The sequence below is a fragment of the Protopterus annectens genome, chromosome 2.part2 (assembly GCF_019279795.1).
Source record: "Protopterus annectens isolate FY-2018-M chromosome 2.part2, PAN1.0, whole genome shotgun sequence".
In the NCBI taxonomy this organism is placed as follows: Eukaryota; Metazoa; Chordata; order Ceratodontiformes; family Protopteridae; genus Protopterus; species Protopterus annectens.
Window position 1 is genome coordinate 141,532,350 of NC_056730.1, and position 26,147 is coordinate 141,558,496.

The 26,147-nt window shown below is 40.7% G+C and overlaps 1 protein-coding gene across 1 annotated transcript in view; it reads right to left on the reverse strand.

Moving 5' to 3' along the window:
- ERCC8 (ERCC excision repair 8, CSA ubiquitin ligase complex subunit) overlaps nt 1–26,147 on the reverse strand; it is a 747,007-nt gene that overhangs the window by 296,465 nt on the left and 424,395 nt on the right. The window lies entirely within an intron of this gene.

The following is a 26,147-nucleotide window of genomic DNA, read 5'->3' on the forward strand; positions in this document are numbered from 1 at the left end:
TAATAGCTGGATAAATAAAATCCTCCAACATAAATTTGATTTTATTTACGGGCAATTCAGCTAACCTATTTAGAAAATGTTCATGGTCATCTGGGGGCATTGAGGGCAATCTAGAGCATGCTATAAAGTGATAACTTATCTCATGTAGGGTCATTTAGACCTAAAGAAGTTCAGTTTGTAGGTCAATGGGAATTAGTCTCTGGAGATAACAGGGTACCTGTAAAAATAATGCCACCATTCCTGAGTTTCCCGCAGGCCTGAAAGCATGACAGGTGCAGCACCCTGGCATAGAGGGAGTGCAATCTTTGTACTGAAATCAGGTCTTTGTTACCAAACAGATATGAATGTATTCAACTGTACTTACTTTTTTTTACAATGAAAGTCTGACTGGGTTACCCAGCCCATTTTCAAAGTTGGACTGAGGACAGAAGCTCAAAGAAATAGTAGATGTACAGTACAACAAAGTCAGCAACAGTAGCTCAACAGGTAGCATACTTGAATTTTAGTGCTGGAAGATTAGAAGTCTGTAGGCTCTGCTCCCACCAAAGATGCTTAGATTAATTTTCTAATACAGGCACTGTTGTACAGCATGGGGGGAGGAGGTGCTATACTCCTGAGTGTGTTGTTCTTTGGATAAGACATTAAATTAAGGCCCATCTGCCTGAGTTTGTGGCTTTGGCCAAATTTCCCCTAGTCACGAAGAATACCACCTTTGGTTTCCCGTAAAAAGACGCCACTGGCCCTAACCTAAATTAACAAAGCATAAATAAAAAATACAAACTCTAAAGAAAAGACAGTATGCAAAAATTGAGAATGTTGATTAAAAATGGAACAACCATACAAAGATATAAAGTGCAGTACATTGTAAGAAATGTACATCAAGAGCCAGTAACTCACTGCTGATCTTTTGAGTGGAACAACCTTAATATGGTCTGAAGCTGGAATTTCTGAGGTCTTTTTAGCTATGCCTTAACTATGGGCCTATAACTTCATAGGCAGAATCATGCCATATGTATATCTGGTATTTTTTCTATCAAATGGGCATAGAAAACATAACTGAAGAACAAAAGACATGCTATACAAGGATGTTAACAAGACTAGTTTTGCTGTCATATATTTCAGCTGACCTCAGGGTCCTACTAACAGAATGCCGGCTTCCTCTTAAATAAAACCCTCCTATGAAAGGAAGGTGAGAAATGTGAGTAGGCAGACCAGCACTATTACATTAATAATGGTACAAAATAATTTTCTACTACTGCTCCAGGTTTCCCTGCACCCAATACACAGCACAAGCTTCTGTTAGAGAACAGCTGTTAGGTGTAATGATTACACTGCACCTCCACACCTGCAAAGTCCCTCATCTCCTCCAGGAAACAAAAATGCAATAATTGAACTCTCCCCAGGAACAAACCTGGCTACTGGCCATTCAGTCCTTTCTCACTCAGACAATTTGTTACTATCAAGGATGCTAGTTGCACCCACTCTCTACTGCCCTGGTGCTGTACAACTGGGCAAACCCATCATTTGTACTACTCTTAAGTACAACACAGTCTACTAACCGGCAGTGTAAACTATGGACCAAGTATTTGACATTGGATCATACACTTAAAAGTTGCACCACATAGCACAGTGACTAGCAACTGGTTGGCAGTGTGCAGCACAACCCCCCCCCCCCCCGCCCCGATCCACAAGCTGTTTGACAGTGTGCCACAAAGACAATAGCATAATGAGCAGTTTTACATTGTAACTTATGGACAAATGACATGAAAGGTGCCTGACTGCACATTACATATATCACTGAAAAGAAATTTGTGAGACAGCAAGCCACATCAACCACTGACGTACTAAGCATTTCAGGAGTAGAATATAAAGCAAGGAATTTGATAGAAAACTATCTTAATGGGCAGATGAAAAACTGTGATGACCAGAATCTTCTCCTGTAATATACTGGTGTACCGTGCAACTTTTATACGGAACCTGTATATCATTTTGAGTCATTCCACAGGACCAATGAACAGGGAACTACAGCTTTTTAGATTATAGCATCGTGGGTGCAAATTATATCTATGCATATTAGAAAATTTCAGTGATGCTTCTTCCTGACTAGCTTACTTGACCACTCTTAAATGGAATAGTTGGAAGAATACAATAAAAAAAGAGAACAGGTCTGTGCAATTAACACTTTGCATCACTAGCTAGATAACACATCATACACATTACAAACATTTACCCCAGTACAGACTCAGAAACTGCTTGAAGGTGAATTGGTGAGACATAGGCTCAAGTGTACACCAACTCTGCATTATATTTTGTGAAGAGAGCAACAAGTAAGACTGTTAACCTGGTCAACCCGTTATTGTGCAGACAGACAACATCCTACAGCTGTCACTATGATTTCCCTTCTAGTCTACCACCTATCACAAATCCCCTGAAGACAGCTGTGGGCTTACAGTCCATAACTCCATCTGGTAGCCTGCAGTCTATTCCATCTGTCATAGACAGAGGCCTATGGCTTCAGAATCTGTACTGCTGTCATTAAATAATGCATGGTATGGGATAGAAATCCACATCACTGACCACTATTTTAATATGCAATAGACAACTGACTAAAAGTCTATGGTAAATGCTGTTGCCTCATGTAACAGACAGCACCTACCACGCATAGACTGGCTTCTGGCTTTAAAATGACCAATCACAGAGCATAGTAAAAATAACCAACTCCCCAAGATACCACCCAGCTTGTTCCCAGCCCAGTGGCTTATTTTTTCTTACCAACAGAAACTGAAAACCTTTTCAAGATTATTCCTGCACAAAGACACCTGCACACACATATGCACACAAAATGTTTTACAGGAGGGGTTAATCCTTTTAGTTAGTGTACATTTGTTAACCAATTAAGTACATCTCTCTGAAGATCCTTTTCAAACATAACCTGGGCCAACTGGTAAAAGAAAGACATTAATGTACAATGGAAGTAAAATGCATTATTAAACAAACACAACTACATAGATAATATTAGGTTGAATCATTGCAATAAGAAACTGTTGCACATAATGCCAAGTTAATATAATAGAAATATTGGCTACAATGAAACGTACAAATTAAATTCAATTGTGCAAAAAAGCATATTTATAAGGGTGTGGGAGGTTGGCATAATGGCTAAGGTGTTTACCTTACAACCATAAGGAACAGGGCTTGATTCTCATATGGGATAATTGGCTAGGCTTAAAATGGCCCACAAGGGCAGTTAGCCTAGTACTTAATCTATGAACCTATGAACAAGGAGGTTAGGTAAAGGAGAGAGGAGGTACAGTACAGTGGGAGAGGACACTAGTTCTAAGGCAATAGGGGTGTACAATGAAAATACTGCATTAGTGTAAAGAGGACCATTTACAAATAGGTTTGGAGGTGAAGCACAGGTGAAAAAAGAAGCAGGTGCAAGACACTGGGGGGTGCAAGGGCAAGCAACTAAACATGGCTAGAAGTTTCTCTGCTGCTAGGTAAGAAAGAAGATGACCGCTATAACAGTACAGTGATGTGCATGGTACTTTAACAGTGACTGTCAAAGCAGTGACACTGGAAAGATTTTCCTATGTATTTCTTCAGTGATGATCTAAAATCTTGGTGAAGTGCACCTGACCGAATGTTTTCATGGGATTTTTTTCCCATATTCTCTTACAGTTTTGAAAGTCCTCAATTATTAGTAGTGTGTGTTGTGGCCTAATAAGGAGGCCAGTGTCTGAATTTCTGACAGAGTAAACTTAGTTTCTATTACAGTGGAGATTTTCCAGTAGGGGACAGTACTGATCATTCAGTAGTTTGCATGCCAGTATGCTTAGAAGGAAAGAGGGCCTTGTTTCAACTGGGAGCCAGTTTTTAAATATCTGCAATTTCTGCTCAAAACTAATGCAAGTTATATAAAGCATAATATCTTATTTGTGTTGTCTGAAGATGTTTTACATTTTGAAAGATGTGTTATGCTAAAAATGGGAGGGAGTATTCTAGTTTGAGGAATAAAACATGTGCCTAGCTTCTTTTGACAATAAATTAGAGATTTTATAGGCTACTTCTGAACTGAGTAAGAATTTCTTGTCTTTGGATTTCAATGTATGCAATCAACGAAAAAGACTGATCCAGCAGGGATCATATACATTTTTGTTTTGTGACAAAAGGTAGTGGTTGGTGAACACTGTCTAGGATGTTGACAGGTTAAGCTGCAGATAACCTTTTATGTGTACCAAATGCCATTGTCTTTTTGGTATTAAGTTCATCTCATTCCAAAACAGCATAAATTCATGTGATACAGGTGCTCTGGTAATGGCAATATCACCAGCATACAAAATGATATTTAAATTAGATAGTTTCAAAGGAATATTATTAATATACAATGAGAATAGATGTGACCCTAAAACTGAACCCCAATAAATACCTATAGAGGACACAGTGCATGGGATATTAGTGTCAGATACTAAGGAAAAGATGTTAGTGTCAAAAGCTATGGTATGTTGTGTTAAGCAAGTAGCTCTGAAACAGTTGCATATTTCATCTAAGAAAAGACACTTTTTAAGTATTTACAGTAGAATGTTATGATAAACATACTCAAAAGCTCTTTTCAAGTCTATGAACATGGCTCCAGTGAGTTTGCAACCCTTAAAGTTTTTATAGGTGGTATTAGTTAGCAGAAATGTGGCAGCAGAAGTATTATAAAAAGAAAAAAAATTAGACCTAATTAGTGAGGATGTCATTCTGAAATGTGTTCCAAGATTTATTTATATATTATTTTTCCAAAGATTTTTGCTACAGAGTCTAGGTTGGGTACAACGCTGGTGGATGGACTATGATGACAGTTAAATAATTTTGGGATGTATTCTGTACATGATAGCTCAAAAATAAAAGCTAGTGGTTTTGCCCTGAGGTAGGCACCTAGTTTAAGGAAAATATGTACACTGTAAAATATTTATGTTACTGTGGATTAAATTTTACTTTAACTTCTTTGTTTGTGATGAAGTTCTGAAGTGGAAGTAGGGGTTGTCTAGGAAGTTGTATTCTGATTCAACTGGAGAAGATGTGGTGATGTTTTTGAAGATAATCTGATAATTTTAGGTGGATTAGTTAATTATGTTTTATATCTTGTATGGTTTGTTAATACAAGACAACTTTTAAATTTAAAGATGTTATGTCCGGATAGCTTTTTCACAGAACTCCAGAACTGTTTTGGGGTGTTAATTTGAGATAGCTGTAATTTCTGCAGTTAGCACTAATACAGCTAACCAAGTCTAATTCATGCATGCTTTCTGAGAGTGAAAAACGGCTGTTAACATTGCATGGCTCTTGAATCCATTCTGTCCACACTGTGTTCCTTCATTTTAAAAGCTGTGTTGTGGGGTAAACCATGACAGATTTCAGTCTTCTTTTTAGTAGGTATACCTTGTTTTATACATGTTCAAGGGAAGTGATAAAATAATGTAAGGGCGTCCTTGGGGCAGATGGAAAGTACAGTTGTGTACACTTACCATAAATGTAGATGTTCGAGTGTATTCACTGTTGCAGTCATTACATTTGAGTAATTTGCTGGCAGGTTGCCCTCAGTCGGCCTGAATTCCAAAGACTTGGGTCCTGTGTCGGTTGCTGTCTCCTCTTCCATGATGTCAGGTCATCAGGGGTATAAAAACAAGCAGCCAACGCCATTTTCTTTAGTTTTTCTTGCCCCAGATGTCAGGTGCCCCCAAAAAGGTAGCAAATATATATATATATATATATATATATAAAAACTATATATACATGCAACAATACAAAGTTTACCTTCATCTACAAGCAAATACACCACATAGGTTGTAGAAGATAGTGAAGGAAAGATAAACTCCAGAATGAAAGGGGGATGGAGGGGGGGTAACCTGGACTGCAACAGTGAATACACTCAAACATCTACATTTATGGTTAAGTGTACACAACTGTACTATGTTCTTTGTGTTTCACTGTTGCAGTCATTACATTTGGGTAGAATCCCAAAGCTATGGATGGGAGGCTGGAGCTAAACAGCATTAGGGGCGGCTATAAGGTTCAGCAGAACTGCAGTGGCAAAGCATGCCCTGGACTTAGAGTACAGAGGCAAATGATAATGCTTTGTAAAGGTGTGAACATAACTAAGTAGCAGCCTCTAGAATGTCTTTGGTTGGTACTCCTCTGAGAAAGGCTGCTGAAGTAGCTGCAGTTCTGGTGGAATGAGACCCAATGCCCTTGGGCACAGGTTTGCCATGGTGCAAGTACCAGAAACGAATGCAGTGGCTTAACCACTTTTAAATAGTCTGCTTTGAAATATCCTTTCCTTCTGATCCTGCAGTATATGTCACTAGTAATTGCTCAGTTTTTCTTAGAGCTTTAGTCCTGCTCAAGTAGAATCTTAGCTGTCTGTGTACGTCCACAGAATGCAGAATTCTCTCCCCCTTGTTCTATGGATTTGGATAAAAGGTTGGCAGATGAATAGTTTGGTTAAGAGCCACACTGGAAATCACCTTAGGCATAAATGAAGGATTGGTCCTCGGAGACACCCTGTCTGGGTAAAATATCATAAAAGACTCCACAGCCATGAGGGCCTGTAGCTCTGAGACTCTTCTTGCTGAAGTAATTGCTAGGAGCAGAGCTGTTTTCCATGATAAGAACTTTAGATCTGCAGTAGCAGCTGGTTCAAATGGAGGCAGGGTGAGCTTTTCCAACACATAATTGAGGTCCCATGCAGGTATTGGTGATCTTCTGGGAGGCCTTAAAATTTTGGCTCCTCTAAGATATTGCTTTAGTAAAGGATAAGAAAAGATTGGTGGCTCTGTATTGTAATGAGCTGAAATGCCAGAATCATGGATTTTTATTGATGAGAAAGATAGGCCTTTGTCAAGCATCTCAGTCAAATATTGTAATATCGGAGGAATATTTGGTTTTGCTGTATCAGTTCCTTGTGCTTGATTCCAAGCACAGAATCTCTTCCACTTATCAGCATAAGATTTTCTAGTACTAGGCCTTCTGGCTTCCAAAATGACATCCATCACAGCTTTACTGAGAGGTGTTGTTTGCATAACTACATGATCAGCCATGCTGCCAGGTTCAGTGTTTGGAGCTGATTGTGCAGGATATGATTGTTTTGCTGGGACAGTAATCGAGGTCTTTGAGGTAGGGTCCAAGCTGGGTATTGAGACAAGTTCCTTAGGACTGGGTACCAGTATTGGCGGGGCCAGTCCGGGACAATTAGTATCATCTTTGGTTTCTCTTGTCTGACTTTTAGTAGGACCTTGGGAAGAAGAGGCAGAGGAGGAAAGGCGTAAACTGATAGGTTTTTCCAACTGAAGGATAGGGCGTCCACTTTCCATGCTTGCCTGTGATAAGTCCTTGTGCAGAATCTTTTCAATTGATAATTTTGAGGAGAGGCAAATAGATCTATGTCCGGACTCCCCCATTTCTTTGTTATCATGCTGAAAACTTGTGGATCTAGTTTCCACTCGTGAGGGTCCATAAGGTTTCTGCTTAAATCGTCTGCCAGAGTATTTTGTTTTCCTGGCAGGAATTGAGCTTGAAGATGTACTTGATAAGTCAAAGCTGTGTCCCACAGTGCCATGGCTAGTCTGCAAAGGGGGTATGAGTGCATGCCCCCCTGCTTGTTTATATACCACATAACTGTGGTGTTGTCCGTCTTTATTAGTAGTTGTCCTGGATGAAGTAAGTCCTTGAAGGCTGTCAGGGCATTTTGAACAGCTAACATCTCTTTTTGGTTGATATGTAGATGCATTTGTTTTGGGGTCCATATGCCCTGAATGCATCTTCCCGCCAGGTGGGCCCCCCATGCATAATCTGATGCGTCTGTTAAGGTTTGGCTGGCAGGGGGTAGAGTGAAGGCCTGTCCCATGTTTTGGTGACATGCCTTTGCCCACCATAGAAACTCCTGTTGTAGGCAGGGAATGAGAGGAATCATTGCTTCCAGACTGTGACAATGTTGACTCCATAAACTTTTTAGGTACCATTGAAGTTTCCTCATATGCAGTCTTGCATATGGAATCAGTAGGATGCAGGATGCCTTGAACCCCAAAGCCTGCAGAGTTTGTCTTGCAGATAACTGGGTTTTATTGCCATAAGTTTGAAGTAAGTAGTCAGTTGCCTTTGTTTGTCTGGCATGAGGAAAGCAATATGGGCAGTTGTATTCAAGCTTGCACCCAGGAATGTTATCTTTTGAGAGGGTACCAGTTGTGATTTCTTTTCGTTTATTGTGTACCCTAGGCATGTTAGAAGCCTTTTCACAAACGCCAGGTGCTGAAGAAGAATGTCCTTACTCTCTGCTTGAATGAGACAGTCGTCCAAGTAAGGATATATTTGTATACTTCTTTGTCTGCAAAAAGCAATTACTGGTGCCAGGCATTTTGTAGACCCTGGGCGCAGTAGATAAGCCAAAGGGAAGTGCAGAGAATTGGTAATGCATTAAGCCAGACTTGAAACTGAGGTATCTTCTGCACGATTCCCTTATTGAAACATGCAGGTATGCCTCTTTTAGGTCTAATGTCACCAGCCAAGCATTCTTGCCCAGCATGGGCAGAAGCTGCTGTAAAGTTAGCATTTTGAATTTTGGAATGTCCAGGTATGTGTTCAAAATTGACAAATCCAGTATTGGCCTCCAGGCCTTGCCTTTCTGGGTACCAAGAACAGTCTTGAGTGAAAACCTTGTCCTTGTTCCTGTTCTGGTACTGGCTGAATAGCCCCCATGTCCATGAGGGACGTAACCTGTTTCTGTGCCCCTGTCCATTGATTTTTTGGCATATCTGGCCAACTGTTTGACATTTGCAGAATATGGAAATGGAATCTGTATCCCTGTGATACTGTGTTTAGCACCCACGTGTCCTGGGTTATTAACTGCCAATTTTGAGCAAAATGTGCTAATTTTCCCCCTAAGGGTGCTGCCAAAAGGTAAGTGCTTGGTGATGGCAGAGGGAAGTAATTGGGACCATTTTCTGTAGGGTTGCACTTTATCTCCTCAAGATTTGGAGGTAGAAGCACCCCATTGTTTTGACCTGTAAGAATCTTGTGCCTGGTATCTAGAACCTTTAGTGTGTCTGGATTTGCCCCTTTAAGCTCTGTCGGACACAGGAAAGGATCAGTTTTTTGTAGGCCAGTGTCTACTGAATCTGGGTGGCTGCACTTGTAAGAAGTCTTTTACAGTTTGCATAGACTCCGCTTTGTCTTCCATTTTCTTTAAAACCTCTTCTGCCTTAATACCAAACAGAGTATCATGCTGTAAATGTGCATCCAGTAATTTAGGTTTAACATGATCAGGCAAATTTTGCTCTTTTAGCCAGGCATGCCTCCTAATCACAGATCCAGTAACTGCGGCCCTGCAGGAGGCCTCTAAGGAATCAAAACCACATTGCAAAGTATGCTTTCCAACTTGTTCAGCTGCATGCAATAAGTCCTGCAATTCTTTATTTTCTGCACATTCAGAAATCAACATCATTTTCTGTATCAGCAATCCCATAACATGTTGTTGATACTTGAGCATATGAAACTCGCAGTTTAAGGCCCTAATTGCCAAGGTTGCAGGTGTATAAACTTTCTTTCCCAATCTATCCAGTGCCCTTGAATCTCTGTCAGAGGAGGTAGGATTTTTCGCTGTTGAGGCCTTAACTCCCTTTGGACCCTGTGAAATAGTTTCAGGGTCAGCAGCAGGGTTTCTAAATAAAAATTTGTGCAAGTCAGGCACCCTGTAATATCGGTCAGGCTTGCTGGGAGCCGGAGGTAAGGAGTCAGGGTCAAGCTTGACTCCGAAAACAAATCATCCACAATGTCTAAAACAGGGGGTATGGCTAAAAACCTGTGCTGAGGGAGAAGAAAATCCCTGAGCCTCTTTTTTGATTCTGAGAAATCTTGACTCTCCCAGTGAAAATGCTCCCTCAAAGTGTGCAAGGTTTCTCCAAATGAATAATCCTCAGGAAGTGATGCAGAGGGGAAAGATTCCTCTGCATCAGAATCCTCATAGGGAGGTATAGATAATTCCTGATCAGAAGAGAAATCAGAAGAAATAGAGACCTGATCTGAAGATTCATAATCAGTGTCTTGCCTAGGCCTCTTATCAGGCGGGGGTTGGGAACCCCTGATCAAGGTAATTAGGTCTTCAGTCATTTTGATCATCTGTTTTTTAGGCATAGCGGCCTGTGCACGTGGCTCATGCATCGTTTTTTTAGTTTTAGAAATTGTTTTTGTCTTTGGTTTTGCAGCTGTTGTCGCCTGAATACACCCTCAGAAATCAGTGCCTGCTCAGCAGCTCCAGACCCATCCGAGGGAGAGACATCCGTGGGTACAATACTTTGAGTATCTCGCGGCATGCCAGACTCCACATGGGTCTCGGTAGAGGCCTGCGACTCGAAAGTAGCGGGTATCAGGGGCTGCGAAAGTGCCTCACTGAGTATCGGCAAACTGGTGACTGGCTTAGGAGAACCTTCATCGTCAGTTTTGGACCTCGACGGTCTGTCCCTGCCCTTTTCTTTGCGTTTTTCATATACTTCGGTAGTTGGATTGCTATCGGACAACATTTCAGGGTAGTTAAATCTGTTTCCAAAATATTTTGTGGAAAAAATATACCGACGCTTAATAGTCCGTTGGTTAAATCTAGCACAAAACCGACAGCCAGGCACGTTGTGATCAGGGTCTATTCATGGAATACAGTATAAATGGAAATCCTTATGAGGTATTTGCTTCCCACAAGTAATACAATTATTAACTTTTTCTGACATCGGTATGGAGCAAGAAAAAAGTTTCCCCAATGGGGTACTTCGCTTTAGTGAAGACTTCGGTTCTGAAACTTGAACTTGAAAATTGCAGGAGTCAGCCAACCGGCACTTGTGAACTGCTTCTGCTTCAGGCACCGCGCGGAAAAAAAGACTAAAGGAAATGGCGTTGGCTGCTTGTTTTATACCCCTGACGACCTGACGTCATGGAAGAGGAGACAGCAACCGACACACTACCTACTTAACAGATTAGGTCATGGTTACAATTTGGCTCCCAGAAAACAACAAAGTATAAAGACTTCTCATCTCCTTTTTCTGGATGACTTAAAGCTGTACAGTTCATCAGATGAGGAACTGAAAGCAGAACTGCAAGTGGTTAAAACTTTTTCAGATGATACAAGAATGTCACTTGGTTTTGATAAATATGCAAAAGCAACCTTTAAACTAGGAAAGCGTCAGCACCAAGAAAACATCAGTTTGGGACAGGAATGAGATATAAAAGAACTTAAGCAAGAGGGAGTGTACAAATATTTGGGAATTGATGAAGGATCAACAATAAAACATGAACAAATGCAAATAAAACTTAGGAATATTTTAGAAGACTAAAAGTAATACTGAAAACAGCTCCGGCATCTAGGAACAAAGTCCAAGCTATAAACCACTTTGCTGTTCCTGTCCTTACAGTTTTGGAGTGATTGGCCCCAAAAAAGTGTTGGATCAGTTGGACAGGAAAACAAGAAGGATGCTTCATGCTTATGAAATGATTTATAAAAATCAGTGTATACCAAGACTATATATTCTCCATTCTGAAGGAGGTACGGGCCTCTTCTAAACTGATTACATGTATAGATCTGCAATTGCAGGACTGCATACATATCTGCTAACCTTACAAGACCCAAATGTAGTGAAAGTTTTAAAACATGAGGAGAATAAGTCTATGATGACTTCCCTGTTAAGTTTAGCAGAAGCATATCAGTGTCAAGTGGGAATGGAAAGCAAACCAGAAGTAGAAAAAAATCAGGCAGCAACTGAATATGCCAAAAAGCAAAAGAAAGAATGTAAGATGAAGGATCAGATGAGAAGGCAAGAAATCTGGAAAATGCATACATACAGTTGCAAGTATAGAAACCTCTTGGAACAACTTCATGTTGTTCAGGATCTCATGCAGGAATGGTTAAGGGGAGGTGAATTTAAACCAAATGATGAAAGGTTAATGAAAGGTTAATATTGGCGGCCCAAGATAGTGGACTACATACATGTTGGTTTATAAAGTACAATGAGCACGTGGGAGAAACAGACAAATGCAAGTTTTGTAAAACAAAATTGGAAACAGTTATCTTGTTGCTGGTTGTGATATACTAATGGCAGAAGGACTGTATACACTGAAAGGCATAACAATGTGGCAAGAGTGTTGCACTGGGGATTGTGCAAACATGAGCCACAAAGTACTACAGAAAATGATAACATTTATATCACATGGGATTATTCATTACCAACAGTTCACAATACCAACAGTTCCAAAATAGATGCAAGAAAACCAGGTAAAGTAGTCCATGAAAAGAAGACAAAAGTAGCACTGATCATTGAAACTGCTACACCCAATGACTACAGTGTCTTGTGTACAGAGACAGGAAAAAAATGTGTCGGATGGAAAGAAAAATACTAAGAATGATACATGAGTATCAGACTAAATAATGCTTTATTGTACAGACCGGTTTCGGCAAACCAATGCCTTCTTCAGTGTTGAAATAAATTAAAAACGCAACAGTGAAACCTCATGAATATTTATAGACCCCCCCCCACCAATGAGATCATTGGTATATTCCCACTAGTCCAAGGAAAAAACAAATACTGCTAGGTAAGGCACCCTCAGTTCACAAAAGCACTAAAGAAAATGAAAATAACAGAGGAGTGCACCACGAGCTGCTTGTTCAATGAGGACACCACAAATCCATAAAATCCAACATTTAATATGGCTAGAAAGACAAAAGTATAAAAACTGCAGTAAGGTAAGCGCTTTCACGTTTAAAACAACGCTTCTTCAGACATCAAAGGCAGTCAAAAACCACAGAGTTTAAATATAGGAAATGACATCATCACCCATTCAGATGCAGTAAATCAAAGCATTAAATACATCTAACACATTTAAAAGGCATTTAAAGGAATACATACACATATAAAGAACAAAATAAAATAATCACTGGAACGTCTATAATTGATAAAAATACATAAGTATATAATATTACTCCTAATGCTTTAATGATCTGTTGGCCAAAACGGCCTCAGGGTAACTCTGTCATTAAGCCCATATCTGTGGGCTTGAAGTTTCAAAATCCACTTCCCTTCTTTTTCTTCCGTGAAGTTCTTAATATTACCTAGCCTCCCATTTCTCAAAACCAATTCCAAAACCTTAAATTTAAAAGTATGTGATGGTCCATTAACAATAACATGTTGCGCCAAGGCATTAGTTGTATTACTCCTATCGATGGCATAGATGTGTTCCCTAATACGCTCTCTTAAACACCTATTTGTCTTGCCAACATAGAACTGTTTACATTGTTGACATTCTGCTACATAAATAGCATTGGTGGATTTACAATCAGCATAGTGTCTAAATGCATAAATGCGTCCTGTTACTGGATGTGTAAAGCTGTTGGAATTAGCTATATATTTGCATTGGTTACAAGAACGGCAAGGAAAAGTACCACATCTATCAGAATGTATGGCATCTATAATATTGCTGTCATAACACAGCAACCTGTTGAGAGACAACATGTTCTTGTAGGCTATGCGTGGTCTGTCTTCTATGAGATTCTTAATGCTACCATCCATTAACAAAAATTTCCAGTTGTTATTGACTATTCTAATGATGTCTGTGTTCCTATTGGTATAAGGTATTGTAAGCCTATTAACTTGACGATTGTCATGTTTCATGTTGACTGTTGACCCAAAGTTACCTCTCTTCATCAATGGGGCACCAGGACCTGTCCTTAGTCTATCACATTCTTTGATGTCATTACGAACCTCTTGGCCATTATATCCTCTGGATAAGAAGTTAGCAGTTAATTGTGTTTTACTGTGTTCAAAAACAGTATCTTGTGTGGTCAGTCTCGAGACCCTCATGACCTGATTTCTAACAATGTTCTTATGCACATGCTTGGGATGCATGCTGTTACGGTGCAAAAGATTGTTCCTCCAACAAGGTTTTCTATAAAGTTCTGTGTCAAAGCCATTAGGGACCATAACCACTCTAACATCTAAGAACTCTATAGCACTAAATGAGTAGGAACATTCAAAACAAAGAAATTCAGTAGTAGCATTCAAGTAGGACACAAACTCCATGAGCTGTTCAATCGAACTGCCCCACACAATAAAAACATCATCTACAAACCTATTGTAGTATTTCAAATGTCTACCAAAAATATTGTTGTTAAGGACAAAGGTATCTTCCCAATGTGCCAACACCAAGTTGGCATATGTTAACATGGGGTACCCATCGCTACCCCTTTGGTTTGTAAATAGTAACGTTTGTCATACAGCAAAACATTATTCTCCAATATGAGTTCCAAGAGGGACATCCATCTACATATCTTATCATTAGGAACACACTTCGTCACTAGAAAAAGCCTAATGAAATCCATACCAGTTTCATTAGGTATTGATGTAAATAATGATTTGACATCTAGTGTTACTAATAAATCATTGTTACAAAAAAGAAAAGAATCCGCAAATGCTGATAGATTCTCCAAGAAATGAGTAGTATCTCTAAGGACCTGAGCAACCCCCATGACTATAGGTTTAAACATTTTGTCAAGATAAATAGAGAGTGGCTCGGTGAGCCATCCTCTGCTGGATACTATAGGTCTCAAGGGAGGACTCAAAAGTTCCTTATGAATTTTCGGGAGCCCTCTAAATGAAGGAACAAGGGGATTATCAACCAAAAAGTACTTATATAATTCATTGTCAATAACATTGGTTATCAGCAAGTCATAGATATAGCTGTGCACTCTTCTGATCAAACCATTAAGGTCATAGTTATGCAGTGGCAAATATGTATCATTATCAGATAACATTATTTCCATTTTGTCACAATACATAGATTTGTCCATAATAACTACGGCACCTCCTTTGTCGGCTTGTCTTATGACAATTGAATCATTGTTCCTCAAACTCATTATAGCCTCCCTTTCCTCCTTAGTGGTGTTAAAAAAAACAGGTTTGATCTCTTTATTATTATATAGATCAAAAATGTCACTCTCACAAGCCTGTTCAAAAGCCTCTAGCAGAGGATGTTGCTGAGGCATAAACGTGGAGGGTTTCCTGAAAATGTTATGAACATTAACATCAGTTTCGTTGTTACTAGCACCATATAACAGCTTTAAACCTAAATTCCTGGTGAAAAGTTTTATGTCGACAATAATGTCCGTAAGCTCGTTGCAGCTAGAGGGTATAAAACTCAGGCCTCTATTCAATACTGACAACTCATGTGTGTTAAGTACATACCTGGAAATGTTAACTACTAAACCATTAGAATTCATCTCAGCAGTCTCTTCGTTTGCTGTGTGCCTTCTTCCATGTTCTTCCTCTTTGTTGCCCTGCCTTGTGGAGACCAAGTCCGTCTCTCGAAAGGTTTGAAGGGCAGCGGAAAAGAAGGATAACCTTCACCTACGCCAAAAACTTCATCTTCAACTGTGATCGCCTGAACGTCAACAGGCAGCCGCTTAGGACGTGTATCTTTCATCCCTCTCGTCTCAAGTACCCCTGGTGTCTTCGGAGTACTAGTAGTGTTGGTGTGCCCTTCTGCATGAACAAGGGCTTCAACTAAAAGATGTTTTGGCTTTGTGGTAGAGGAAGTATTGCTGCCATTGACCGGAATGGATTGCACTGAAGGAAATAGAGTGACTAACTCGTTCGTGCTCGCTGATGACATCATAATGGGGGCGGACCCTTCATCAGAGTTCGAATGCGTCGTAATGGCCATATCGGCGATACCTTGTTTGTTAGCATTGGCAATAGCCTTAGAAGCGGGAATCCGTTGTGGAACACCAGTTTTAGGCACATTAGTGTTGACAATATTAGGATCGATGACATTGTTCACCTTGTTGGTATTACGTTGAGGTTGGTCACGAGGCCAGGAAAAGACCTGTCCCTTTTGAAAATCGAGAAAGTCCCTCTCCAATTTCTTCTTTTTATCTAAGAGGGACTTAGTGTCAATGGAGTTAAGCATGAGCTTGAGGTCGCTATTAAGTATGTTAAGTTCACGGTATCCCAGAAGCTCGATCAGCTCTTTCTCAAGTTCCATTATCTCAACAGTTAATTCACTTATTGCCATATTGTAATGTTCAACAAGAATCTTGATGTAAGTGAAACTGGTGTCAAGATTCAGTTTTTGCCACCTGGCTAAATTTAAGGTTTTGGAATTGGTTTTGAGAAATGGGAGGCTAGGTAATATTAAGAACTTCACGGAAGAAAAAGAAGGGAAGTGGATTTTGAAACTTCAAGCCCACAGATATGGGCTTAATGACAGAGTTACCCTGAGGCCGTTTTTGGCCAACAGATCATTAAAGCATTAGGAGTAATATTATATACTTATGTATTTTTATCAATTATAGACGTTCCAGTGATTATTTTATTTTGTTCTTTATATGTGTATGTATTCCTTTAAATGCCTTTTAAATGTGTTAGATGTATTTAATGCTTTGATTTACTGCATCTGAATGGGTGATGATGTCATTTCCTATATTTAAACTCTGTGGTTTTTGACTGCCTTTGATGTCTGAAGAAGCGTTGTTTTAAACGTGAAAGCGCTTACCTTACTGCAGTTTTTATACTTTTGTCTTTCTAGCCATATTAAATGTTGGATTTTATGGATTTGTGGTGTCCTCATTGAACAAGCAGCTCGTGGTGCACTCCTCTGTTATTTTCATATTCCCACTAGTGCTAATACATACATTTGAAATCAAAAAAGAATCAAGTTAATGAAAACCAAAAAACATATATAAAAAACAAAAATAAATATGAAGTGACCACTTGGAGACAAAATTCCTCCCAGTCTAACATATTACAGGAATAAAAGGCATAGCAGACAGACATCAAATGAACCTGATACCTGGTACAGTCACATAATTTAAGACGGGACCAGAGAAACAAAGAGAAATAACTGTTCAATATAAATGTACAATAATGTCCCCAGGAAAAGAATATATCCCCAGGAATAAAACGTACTGTGTGAATGGGCATGTTTTTCTTTCCATCCGACATTTTTTTGCTGGCCTCCTGTTGTTACTATTGAATACTTTGGCCGTGCACGTACCTACGCGCATAGCATCATGTTTGGTTGTGTACAGAGACACATAGTCATAAAACACCAGGATTTGCAGGCAGAAATTAGGGTAATGTCGAAGAAGTATACCCAAACAGTTGCAACAGTAGTAAGAGCAATGGGTCTTATAAGAAAGAGTTTACAATTGCACATTGATATGTTACGGATACATGTAACACAGTATGAAATGCAAGAGGAGTCATTACTAGGCAAATTGCAGGTGCTTGGAGGAGCACTTCTGGCTAACATCAAAGACTGAAATAATACTAATTTCATGTACTTTAATCATACCTTTGACTTAGGAATGGGGTCCATTCTCGTAATGGTATTAGAAATCCAAAAGATTTGGAGAAATTAAAAATAGGAAGAATACAGTATTCCTGTTATGTGGTTTAAAGAATCTGAATATTAGTTTTACTACCAGGCCTTCTAGGGAAGAGTCTAGGTTTATTTTCTTAAACATATTGACCGATTTATCTTCTTGCATTCCACATAATTCTAAAAAAGTGTTTAGCACCACAGTTAAAAAAAAAAAAAAAAAAAAAAAAAAACTGTTTTTCCAGCAAACATGTTTTGTGGCAATGTGTTCTGTTTTCACTCTTAGACCACTGTTATCATGGGGGGGGACTTTCACTATCTCACCAAATTTGGTTTCTTGAACATAAGCTATCATCCTGGTGATTCAGAGTCCTCCTTTTCACTTTTACGGATACTTTTTTCAGTGTTAAGCAAAACCCCCCCTTTCCGAGTTTGCAACAAACACTAATGGAGCAGGGATTTGCAGTGTCAGACCTACTGCTCAAGTATGTTGCCACACATACACTGCCCCTGACTAAAGCATGTACACTGTTTGGTCAGTCCAAGTATGTGACCTAACTCTGTGCTTTCCAGTGCAAACGTCTAATCCTCAACCAGGAGCCACCCATACAGGTCAGGCTAGCTCCCTACTCTGAGAATGGTCAAGATAACTTTGGCTGTTCATTTTGCCAGGATCACTAACCTGTCCTGGGCTATATGGTTTGCAGTCAATACTTTAACTCTCTATATTACACAGATTATCTCATAAGAACATTTGTTTGCAATAGCTTCCAAGCGCATCCTCAGATAGCTTAACTACACTAAACAACCTGCATAATAAGACAGAGAAACAGTTAGCAAGCTGAATATATCAAAATAACGGGTCTATATTAGATTTTCAAAAATTTCATAGAGTGAATCACTATAGATCGACACCTAGTGATTGATCTACGAAATAATCGAAAAGCTAAAAAAAAAATTTAAAACACAGAAACAAACCCCCACAACACCTGCTACTTAAATATACCAACTCAGAGATCGTGCTACAGTGTAGGAAATGGAAATCTTCCGTTTACGCACTGTATTGCACTGAAGTGCGATCTTGGAGTTGGTGTATTTAAGTAGCGGGGGTGGGGGGTGCAGGGGGGCTTGCCCCCCTACCTACACCCTTTACTTTATGTTTGTGTGTTTGTATTTTTTTTAGACTTTCGATTATTTCGTAGATCAATCACTAGGTGTCGACCTATAGTGATTCGCTGTACGTAATTTTCGAAAATCTAATATAGACTCAAAATAACAACATTGTTTTTATTCAGCTTTATAAAATTATCACTCAAGACATAGGCACACATACATCAACAGAAAAGAAAACAAACCAGCATAACATTTTTTCATTTACATATATTAGACATTACATATATGTAATGTCTAACAGCTGTCATTCAGTCCAGCATTACATAAATTGCTTAATTCCCGTCTTCTCTTACACCTCACTCTTCCTTCTGAACGTCATTATACAAGTGCAGCATAAGGGGGGTAATTGCAGGTGTTACACTTCTGGTATGTCTTCCTTTGGATGACACATTAAACCAAGGTCCCATCAGCTTGAGATGTAGGTAGCTCAGGTGGATGTAAAAGGACCTACTGTGACTATGTAAAAAGTGTAGGGGTCCTTCATTTAATAAAACATTTACATACTTGCATAATTACAAAATGTACACAAGCACACAAGCACACACACACACACACACACACACACACATATATATATATATATATATATATATATATAGATATATATATATATATTTATATTTACAGGCACATATATACACATGTATATATTTTTTTAACTACTTGTTATTTTTTTTTTTACAACATCCTCATTGTTAATCTTCCAAAATTGGCCCCCACTCTTTCTTCTACAACCATAATCTAAGTTTTCACAGTATATCTTATCAAATCCATTTTCCATTAAACAAAATTTAATTCAATCTTTCATTCCAGAAAATAAGAAGTTATGTACTTGCCATACCGTTCCATGTTTGTTGATGATAATCTCGCCTTCATTCTTGCCGGTTGGGGTCAGAACCGAGCATCGGTTCCAACTCGGCCTAATACTAAAGCTCGAGAGCTTCCACTGCCTTATGACTATACCCTATCCCATCATGCTTAGGGAAGATAACCAGATCTTGTTTGCAAAATAACATCTGAATTTTATATACCAAAAATCCCAATGGTAATAGCTATTAGCCTATGCCTCAAGAGGCAGAAGGGAAGCTGAGAACACACTTTGCCACTAATAACAATTTCCTCTCGATTCTCTAGGAGCGAAGGTTGGGAGAAGGAGGGTGGGACACAAGAATGAAGGCGAGATTATGGACAACAAACATGGAACATTATGGTGAGTACATAACTTCTTAATGTTATGATGTCCTATCTCATCTTCATTCATGCTGGTTGGGACAGCTTCCCTAGCACCTTCTTTCTTGGGTCTCAAGGGAATAAACTCTTCAGAACAGTGAAACCAAAGGAAGCCCTGGTCCGGGAGGCCACTTCTACTTTGTAATGAGGATAAAGGTATGAGGATTGACCCATGTGGCTGCAGCACCGATTGAATCCATAGGTAATCTGGCCTGAAGGATGATCAAAGTTGACATGGCTCTTGAGTGGCCTCTAATCTTTCCTGGCAGTTGTCTATGTTCAGAATTATATGCATGGGTAATAGTGTCAGTAAGTCATTTTGACAAGATCATTTTTGACATTGGAGCATCTTTTCTGTTATCTGAGAAGGAAACGAATAACTGGTCAGATTTTCTAAATTCCTTTGTTCTTTGCAAACAGAAGCATAACTGTGTACATCCAATTGGTGTAGGGAATATTTTGCCTTGTTGCCATAGTTTGGAAAGAAAACAGGCAGGTCAATGGATTGATTTAAATTGGTTTCAGAACATATTTTAAGAAGAAATGAAGGATCTGTTCTAAGAGAGACTCTGTCTTTGTGAAAAACTAAGTAGGGAGGACATATGGGCAGAGCTTGAAGTTCTGAAACCCTCCTGGCTGAAGTAATGGCTACCAGAAAGGCCGTTTTCCAGTTTAGAAACTTTAGCTGGCAAGAGGAAGCTGGTTCGTATGGTGGAAGAATCAGAGTAGTCAGTACCAAATTGGGGTCCCAAGGAAGTGTTGGTTCTCTTACTGGAGGCCTTAGTAAAAATGTACCTCTCAGGAAGGCTTTGCACAATCTGTAAGACATTATTTTTGATCCCATGTCTCCTATGTGGTAGTTAGATATGGCGGCTAATTGTACTCGTATGGTAGCTGTTGCTGCTGCGCCTTCATTAAAAATTTCTGCTAAGAAATCTAAAATTGTACTTAGAGGGGCTGTGAAGGGCTCTATGTGATTCTTGGAAGCCCAACAAGAAAATACTTTCCATTTGCTAGCATCTAGTTGTTGTCTTATCAGCTGAAACTAGAATAAGTCTCACTGCAGGGGATATGTCTGGAAGCCTGGCTAAGATTAGAAGTGGAGTAGCCAAGCTGTCAGTTTGAGGGTCTGGATAAAGGAATGGAGCATTCTTGACTGATGAGTCAGAAGATCTGGTATCGGGTCCAGAATCCACGGCTCTTCTCGGAGATGGGGCCATAGGAAAAGAAACCGGATCGGACGAGGCCAGTATAGAACGATAAGTATTAACCTGAAACTCAATGCTTTGGCTTTCTGTAAAAATTTTGGGGATTAAAGGGAACGGGAGAAAGGCATAAAGGAGTCTCGGGTGCCAATCGTGAACGAGTGCATCCCTTGGTGAACCAGGGCAAGGCAGCTACTGCATTTGTTCATGGATGTGGCAAAAAGGTCGCAGCAAAGCTGGCCCCACTTCTGAAAAATCTGATTCGCAACTTCCTGTTTTACGGACCACTCGTGAACCACAAGAATTGCTCTGCTCAGTTTGTCCACTATCACTTTGGATTTCCCTGGAATATGCACTGCAATCAGAAAACGTTGAGAAGAGACTGCCCACTGCCATACTCTTTGAGACTGTCGGCACAGGGTTAGGATCTGGTTCTGCCTTGTTTGTTGATATAACACACTGCTGACATTTTGCCTGTCTAAGCTGGAATCGTGTCTGGTGGAAGAGAGTTCTAGAATGCCTGCAATGCCAGAAGCATCACTCTCATCTCTAGGACACTGATTTGCAAGTGGTACTCATGTTCCTGCCAAGTTCCCTGGACGGTCTTTCCCAGATAATGCTCCCCCACCCTACCTGGGAAGCATCCATGGCTACTGGTTGGGGGAGAGTGAATGGCCTGCCTAGAGTTATATGCGTGGAATGAAGCCACCAAAGTAGGTCTTTCTTGCAGGACTCTGCAATGAAGATCTTGTGGGACATGGGTAACTCCTGCATGGACCACTGATCGAACAGGAGCCACTGTAGGACTCTCATATGTAGACGTGCCAGGGTTCTATATGACTAGAACGAACGCTTAAATGTTCAAATCTGTAAAGGTCAACCTTTATAGATCAAACACTTAAACGTTCGAAATAGTAAAAAAAGTATATAAAAAAAACAAACAGGTAGAAAGGGTTTAGGCAGGGAGGCAAGCCCCCCTGCACCCCCCAATACTTAAATATACCAACTCCAAGATCGCACTTCAGTGAATTACAGTGCAGAAATGGGAAATTTCCCATTCCCTACACTGTAGTGCGATCTTTATTTTTTTTTTTTTACATTGCATTTTTTTTTTTTTTAATTTTTGTAAAATTTTGATTGCTTAACTGTTCAATCTCTAAAGATAGACCTTTAGAGATTCGAACATTTAAGCGGTCGAGCATCTAATATATGTGCCAGAGGTACTAATGTTATAGCAGCTGCCATAGTGCCCAAGACCTTTAGAACCAACCTTGCCTGTACTGTCTTTTTTGAGAGCAAGATGGACACCTGATGCCGCAGTGTCTGTACCCTGTCATAAGGCAATTTTGCTACCATGTGTACTGTGTTTAAGGCTGGTCCTATAAACGTAATATGCTGTGATGGCAACAAGGCAGATTTCTCGAAATTTATGGTAATGCCCAGTTCCAAGAAAGGTGAATGTTGGCATCTTTTGCCTTGGTTAGTAGATGCTTGGTGATGGCGGTCAGCAGCCAGTCGTCTTCGTATGGAAACGCCTGGAATTCTAGACGCCTCAAGTGAGCCGTGACTACTGCCATGCATTTGGTAGACACCCTGGGGGCTGTAGTGAGAGCAAAGGGCAGAGCTCGGAATTGGTAATGACTGGCTCCCAGACGGAAGCGTAAATGTCTCAGGGTTCGCCTGTCCATTTTTATATTGCAGTCTGCATCCTGAAGATCGAGTGAGCACATCCAACTGTCTTTTCCCAGAAAGGGAAGTATAGACTGCAGTGTCATCATCCAGAACTTTGATTTTTTTACAGACTTATTCAGCCTGCTGAGATCAAAGATGGGTCTCCAGTCCCTTGTTTTCTTTGGAACTAAAAAGAACCTTAAGTAAGTTTCAGATCCGGTTTGGTCTGCGGGGACTTCTTGGATGACTCTTTTTCTTAGCAACTTTTGTATCTCTAGAGTTGCTTGATCCCTTTGACAGGGTGGAATGTGTGGGACAGATCTTGTTTTTGGGGGGTTGGGTGGAGAAGGATATGTTGTATCCCCTGGATATTACTGACTGTACCCATTTGTCTTGAGTGATATTTAGCCAGGCTTTTGGGTACAGTGATAGTCTGCCCCTTATTGCCTCCAGAGGTGGACAGGCGGGCCTCCTTTTGGCCTTTGGGATAAGAACTGGTAGGCAGGGAAAAACCATGGCAGACAGAGTTTTGCCTTCTTGTTTGCACCTGGTGAGAGTCTCTTTAACCTTAGGCCTGAACAAGTACAAGCCGTCAACAGAGGCATTAGTGAAGGAAGACCTGAAGGGCTCAGCAAACTCACAATGGCGCATCCGGGAATGCCTCCTCAGAGCAATTCCTGTACCAGCTGCCCTACTCACACCATTAGCTGCATAAGAAATGAGCCGCATAGAAGAGTTGACTACTAAATTCAAGGTAGCAAGCTGGGAGGTCACCTTGTCTGGAACCCCTCCATCTGTGGAACCTTGGATGGTATCTTCTAGCTCCTTTAGAAGATCCCTCTGAAGTCTGGTAAAATGGGCCAAATAGTTCAGAGATCGGAGTGTAAAAGCCACTGCCGAGAAAGTCCACTTCTAATACCTGTCCATCATTCGAGACTCCTTATTCGGCAGATGGACAGATGAAGAAGTCTCAGCTAACTCCTTTTTGGTGGCCACCGCCACCACCATATCATCTACTGGGACACCTTTGGTTAAAAAGTCTTTGTCTGATGGAGCAGTTATAAATTTGTTGGGCCTCGTTGGAACAGGTTCCATGTTTTCTTGAGACCCCCACGCCATTCGACCAATAACGTTGAGGATCTGGTCGAAGGGCTGAGACACCCAAGAGGTGGAGGGTCGAGAACGAAATGCCTCCAGGTATATGGACTCATCTTCATAAGGGGTGGGGGTCTTCCAGCCACCTCTCTGCTTCAGGATCTCTAGGATGTCTGAGAAGGAGATATCCTCAGAGTGTGACTGTGGGGACCCTTCTGAATCATCCAAGTCCGTATCTGAAGTGACAGACTCTTCCAGGGAATCTAGATGTTTCCTCTTACATGTTCTCTTTCGAGGGACCTCCCCAGAGGGATCCTCTGGGGAAGTTTTTGAAGAGAGGGACTCACCCAATGGGTTGTCCTGGGATATTGGTTTTCTACACTTGGGGGGGGGGGGGTGGTAGAGAAGCAGACATCAGCACTTTCGGGGGAAGAGTGCTTGGGTCCGAGAGTGGAGCCGTCAAGGGTGACAGCACACTCCTCATTACCTCAAAGGCATCACAACCAGAGTCCAAGGAAGCTTCCAGCTCCGAAGAACCAGGAAACTCCTCTCGCACCAAGGAGGTGGGGTCCGAGGCAGATGTAGGTGCTGAGCTCACCCGCGCCGATGTCCCGAGCCGACAGGGCTCAGATCGGACTCTCCACCCTGGAACTGATGAGGGAGCATCGGCTCCCAGACCCTTCGACCGAAGATGGTACCGAAGAGATCAGAGCAGAAGTAGAGACCAAAAACCCTGGAGTAAGTCTTGGACCCGACGGTTCCATCACAAACACATCAAAGCACTCAGCTCCGAAACCACACAGGTCGGAGGAGGAACAGAAGAAGGGGGAGAAGCAGAAGTCGGTTCCAATTCCTTTTGGGCTGGACTCGAAAGGATCTTGGCTAGAGCCGGAATCCGAAGCAACCTCGACCACACACTCCACATCATCATCCAATTAACTCCTGGATGATCAAGAGGATGGGGCCAAGGATTTTACACTACCAGCCACAGACTGTAAAATGGGTGACTGGGGGACTGAGGAGACCGGCTCCAAGTTTGGGGACCAGTTCCATATGAGACTCCTAGTCGGTTCCGATAAAACTGGTGGAAACGAAGGAGCAGTCTTTTCGGGCCCGAAAGCCTTCCGGTCCGAAGTCGTATCCTTCGATAGCTTTTTAGCCGGCTCAGAAGCAGAAGCCAAAGAAGAAGCTCTTTTAGTAGACTTGTTAGATTTTGGTGACTGGGATGATTTGGAAGAGGTCTGGTTCCCTTCTAGTGCCTCAGCAAAAGGAAGCAATCCCTTGATCATCAGTTTGTTTCCACAATCCTGCAGTACCCTGCAACGGAACCCATGACAGAGGGAACATGAGTCTTGGAGGTGTAACACACCTAAACAGTAGACACAACTAGTGTGCCTGTCGGTTAAGGACATTTTCTGAGCACAGGAGTTGCACTTTTTGAAGCCTGACAGCTTCACTTCTTTGCCTTCCTTGGACATAGTGACAAAAACCACAGCAACAACAAAGAACACTGCCTGGGAACTAGGTAAAATATAGGTATAATAATGCTAGCAAAACACTATCAAGCTATCAAACACCACACAAAGACAAAAGGTAATTATATAACTTCTACTACTCTTTTTTTTTTTTTTTTAAACACTCAAGCAGGGGAGAGAAAAGGGCTAGAGGAGAGGTCTCTAACTAAAACAACGATCCCCTCTAGCCAGAGGAGACGTCTCTAACTTAAACAATGAAACCTCTTAGGAAGGGGTAGAAAGAAGGAAAGAGTCGCCCTCAAATTTAAACGGGCTCAACAATGGACAGAAGGAGAAAGAAAGATGAACCTTCTAACTTAAATGAATTCGTTAAAGTTTTAAAAGAGAGGACAGGGAGTTGTAGGCCAAGTGAGAGCAACGGCCAGTCACAACAAACACAACATGCAACAAACTTTGGAATTCACCACAGTGAAACAAACACTGTCAATTAGCAAGACACATCAATATATATATATATATATATACACACACACACACACACACACACACACACACACACACACACACACACACACACACAAATTATTTTGAAATAAATGAATAATATCCAAAAAAGTATTTCACTTAGCTTAAGCCTAGTGAGAACCACACAATCAAATTTAGTGGCAAATGAGATTTGGGTCATCTTCCCTAAGCATGATGGGATAGGGTAGAGCCTCGAGCCAGTGGAAGCTCTCGAGCTTTAGTATTAGGCAGAGTTGGAACTGATGCTCGGTTCTGGACCCCAACCAGCAAGAATGAAGGTGAGACAGGACAACATAACATCCCATGTTACACCAAAATAAATTATCTACTCTTCTAATATATTCTTTCTTCTTGTTCTTATAATATTCTTACATAATGA